We start from the raw sequence: 5,447 nt of genomic DNA, 5'->3' as shown, positions 1-5,447 counted from the left end.
CCAACTACCATTACGGTTGTCGTGTTAGGTCATGCATTGAAAAATGTTATAACATTGTCGCGACTTTTAAGGTTTGAGATTTGATATTCCCGATACTCTCACACCACTTAGAACCTTAATTCTATTTATTTCATCAACTAATCATTACATCACATGGTTGTCTACAAATTATGGATATAACATCAAGATTTTCCCAAATTAATTTCAATTATATTTGGCATTATGTTATGTGATTAATTATCAAAAAACTCATCTCAATTTACCACTTTTCTATTTGACGCCGTCATAACATATTGAATATTTTCCACTCTATTTTAAGTTTTTTGATTAAATTGTCTGGTTTGTGATAGTTCCATGGTTTAAATAAGCTATTTTATTAGAAAAATACTTTATTTTAGCATATGAACTGATGAGTGCTTCCCATCATCAGGAAGAAGTTCAATCTACTGGTGAGAACTTCTTCCTGGCTTGCTGCTATCACCAATAACAAGTTCATAACCAAGCAACTGGCCTATATTTGAACGAAAATGTCAGGTAGCTCAATGAGGATAGGATCCGGTGCCTCTCAAATCTGGATTGGATATTGTGCGAATTGGTCAATCGGAATATGGATAGTCTCGACGAAGAACTTTTGTATATAACACCAATCGCGTAACAGGAGCACGCGGGAAAAGAGCCCATAGGATCATTCATCATCCTCGACAGCTTGTGCGAGTTCAAATCCACTTCTAAGCAGGCCAAGGGTCCAAAAGCTGAGAGCAAGCCGTATTTTAAAAATTGTAGAATGTAGAATTTCCAGCCAGTTAGGCGAGACACCTTGTTATCAAAATAAAATGTTTTAGTAAAGAAACATTATTAATTAAACTAATATTTATAATTCCATTGGATATTTGAATTTTAATTTGCCTCTTTATGTAAAACAACAAAGCATAAATAACTGATTAATTAAGCGTCTGTTTATTTTTTCAAATTTTTTTATTTATACTTCTGAAGTGTGATTCGTTCAGACGTTTGGATATTAATAGTGTTTTTTTATTTTTAAAATAAAAGCTTAAAATCTCTAAATGTCCTTTGAAAATTAAGTGGTAAACGTATCTCTTAATACTTTTTAATTCTAATTCACCCTATATCAAATGGTTCATATTTGGCGGCTGGAAGAGATTTGTTAGCAAAAACTATTTATCATTTATACTTTTGTAAAAATTATTTATCTTTTATATTTTTATAAAAATTATTTTATATTTTTGCATTAGTTTGACTGATTCAGACTTCAGATGTAAAAACAAACAATTTTACTGATCCAAATTTTAAACTTCAACACCACCTTCTATAAATCAGAAATAAAATCAAACATCAGACTTTAAATTTTCATACCTCTTAAAAAACAAACCCCATATAAATTAATAATTTTATGGTATGAAAATTTATACTTACTTCGAAATGTAGGTTTGCCACGTTGTCAAAGTGACACAATAAAAAGTCAAAATATTGTTTTGCCYACGTAATWTGTTATTTCTATTTTAGTTTTTTTTAAAGTATATTTCTATTATAGTTGATGATTTTTAAGAATAYATAAACATGTAATTTGTCCCATAATTAATGTTTATAACAAAAAAAAAATATCATCTTAAAAATGTATAATTATTACATTTTTTAATTAATAGTAAGACACTTTTACCCTTAATTATAAAGAGAGAGAGAGAGAGAGAGAGAGCGAGAGACAGAAAGAGGACTTTTCTCATTTTCATAATTAAGGATACAACGGGAAAATAGACATTTACTTTTAGAAGCTGACAATTATTTTACGGCAAAATAAAAATAGTAATATTGATACTTATTTTGGGACGAAAAAAGTGACATACTTGCAGAAGTCAATATTATAGTCCAAAATTGATCTACAAACCTAATTTTCTTGGTCTCGATGATGACTTTGACACGAATTTCTCGAAGCTCTCAGCAACACCATCACTTTCTTTAAATAAAAAGTTTATGGGGTTACGTCCTTTTTCCCAAAAGAAAAAACATCATCACTTTCTGTATCACCTAAATCAATGTATTCATTCGTACCCTACGTTTTAATAGATCGTTTTGAATACTATCTCATAATGGGCTAAATGCACTTTGCTTACTAAAATTTCCTTTACACATATCAATTTCAAGATTTACTTTTTAAATTTTAAATGCATAATTTAATCATAAAAGAGGATGTATATGATTTATCCTTATTTAAATGAAATACAATTAATAATTAATCAGATAAAATTGAAGTTTTTGAAGTTTAGCATTTTTTTTAATGAACTTAAATTAAGAATTTCATCATGGAATAATTATWAAAACAAAATTTGAGCATCTTGTCTTTAAATCCATCTCACCTACCGACATTTTATCCCTATACTAGTTGTGTGCCCGTGCAATGCGGTGGGAGCCATGAATTTTAACGATTTTGAAGTTCCACTGATTTTATAAGATAAGATTTAACGATGATATAGGTTACACTTGGTCTTTACATATTAATACAATTTGAATAAATAAGAGTTATGGTTCCAATTACAGACTATCGATGAAAAAAATTGTATGACAGTTTAAAATCCAATATATTAAAATCCAACATATTTAAACGACTCCACAAATGTGTTCGATTTACACCAAGAACAAAGAGCCAAGAAACTTGAGTTTTAAGATAAACACTCAAAACAAAAAAAAAACTATAAATTTGACAGATCATAAGCCATGAAAAGACAAAAAAAGATGAGTTTTAGAATGAAATTTCAACTGTTTACCCTCTTTCTTGTCAAAAACTCAGATTAAGGTTGAATTAATACATGTATATATATATTTCAAAAAAACCCAAGAACATATTAAATCAAAACATATTATACAGTGCAATTTGGATAGCCTAACCCCAAAATATATAACATATATATAAATAAATAACTATAAAAATATAAATCGTAAATATTAAAAATATTTTTTCACAGTATATATAATATATAAATATAATTAAGTCAAAAATTATTCAATATTGGACTCATTTCGAAGGTATTAACGAGACGATTATAATAGTGTAACTTGTTAAAATAAAAATGTATTTTTTAAACATGTTTTAATTGATATACGTTTATGTATGTTAATTTGATAAATGTTTAAAATGAAACATTTAAAAGTAAATGACATAAAGTAAATTAATTAATTAATTATAGGGACATAAAGTGTAAATTTAAAATTATAATTTTAAAAAAATCGGTTGAGAGGGTGTGTGTATGAGTGTATGTGAGAGGGTGGGTGTATGTGAGGAGAGAAGGGGGTGAAAAAGTGAAAAAGTGAAAAAGTGAAAAAGTGAAAAAATGAAAAAATGAGTATAAAGGGTATTTTGGTCATTTAGAATTTTAAAACTTTTGCTAAATTTGTTTAATAAAATAGTATAAATAATTAAATTATAATATTAAAAACGAAAAATACAAGGAAAAGAATGATTAAATAAAAATTTGAAAATAATTTTACTTATTTTTTTATTATATATTCTGATTTGTGGCAATGAGTAGGTTTGGTTGACATATTTAGTAGTGGTTTTGTTCAAGTGATTTAATGAAAATGAAAATGAAAATAATATTGATTGAAAATAGAGTGAGTTTTATTTTTATTAATCTACAATAAAAATTTTAATTTTTAAGGAAATTGATTCATTGTATCATATAAAGTTATATATATATATATATATTGAGTTTTATTTTTATTAATCTACAATAAAAATTTTAATTTTTAAGGAAATTGATTCATTGTATCATATAAAGTTATATATATATATATATATATACTAGGTTCGGACCCGTGTATTACATGGGTTAATGATAAAAATTAAGCGAAACTGATATGTATTTTATAAACAATTAAAATCGGAGGTAATTTATAAACTTAAACAAATGTGTAAGTGCGATTAATTTTTTGATATAAAGATGCTCTTACTCGAGAATTAAATGTTACATATACAAAGAACGACTTGTCCTTCGATGATCAGAAAAACTTCTAAATGGAGACGAACAATGTAGATTCAGTATGCAGCGCTGCGTAGTACATGCAGATTCTTTTTATACCTCTGTATGAGACAAACAAAGGGAATCATAGGTTCTAGGTAGTACATGCAAAGAGAGAACTGTTACTCAAGACAAGTACAGAACCTCTATGAAACTCTGCATGAAGGACGGAGGCAAGCGTGAAGGACACAAGCATAAAAAAGTTTGCAAAGATGATGACGGAAACTATTTACAGGTACAAGTCTGAAAGTCATCTTCAGAGTAAGAGACAGATCATCGACGCATTACGTGAAGAGACAGAACTATTTTTCAAGACTTAAATGCAAAACCTCTGTGCAGTTCTGCATGAAACACGTAGTCTGGTTCACATCGACTGCAAAGCACGTGCAGAACCTCTGTTAAGCTCTGTATGAAGGACGAAATCAGGCTTGACAAACACAAGGTCTACGAAATCCTCCAGAGTTTACGACGGACAATATCCAGCGTTGCAAGACTTCTAAATCAAGAAGACCAATCTGGTTATAAGTGTGAAGCTCTTTTCAAGAGTTAATTGGTAAAATTAGCAAACGCCACAAGTTTGTATAATTTTTCTATGCACAGAGGTTCTGCATTGTAGATGCAGAGCTGCTGTGTAGCTCTGCATGAAGCATGGAATCATGCATAGAGGTCCTGCATGGTTTCTGCAGTACCTCTCTAAAGCTCTATATGAATTATGGAAATTTGGTCAGAGACTCTGCGTAGTATATGCAGTCCCTCTCTAAAGCTCTGTATGAAGGACGGAGTCCGGGTGAGAGAATTTACGTAGCACATGCAGATCCTCTATGGTCGGATAATTATAATGCAAAGTATAAATGAAAAATAAGCCTTTTAAGAATTAATAATAATATGAACTAATAAGATGAAGTTGTAAAACAATATTTATAACACAATATAAATTGAACAAAAAAAAGTTAAATATGTAAACCATTAATAAAATAAGAACAATGTATCATATATTACTAAACACTTCTTTGTATACAACATTGGTTGTTTTACTGTCAATAATGCCATCATCTTTCATAATTAGTACTTTCAAACCTTGCTTGCTTTTGACTCTGGATAAAGCAACATATAACTGACCATGCATGAAGAGCGGTTGTCTTAGAAATAAACCAACTTTTGATAATGATTGTCCTTGGCTCCTATTAATGGTCATGGCAAAACATACAACAATTGGAAACTGTCTCATTTGAAATTTGAATGGTATCCTTTTGTCTGTAGGTGTTAAGGACATTCTTGGAATGAATGTACATCTTCCAATATTGCTTCCAAATATGACTTGTGCTTCTATTACTCGATTTCCCAATGTTAACACCCGCAGTCTAGTACCATTACTGTTGATCCTCTCTCTCAGTGATTTGATGATAATCCCTTTTA

The sequence above is a fragment of the Cynara cardunculus genome (genome assembly GCF_001531365.2).
Source record: "Cynara cardunculus var. scolymus isolate 2C chromosome LG 12, CcrdV1, whole genome shotgun sequence".
NCBI lineage: Eukaryota > Viridiplantae > Streptophyta > Magnoliopsida > Asterales > Asteraceae > Cynara > Cynara cardunculus.
This window is presented reverse-complemented; position numbering follows the sequence as displayed.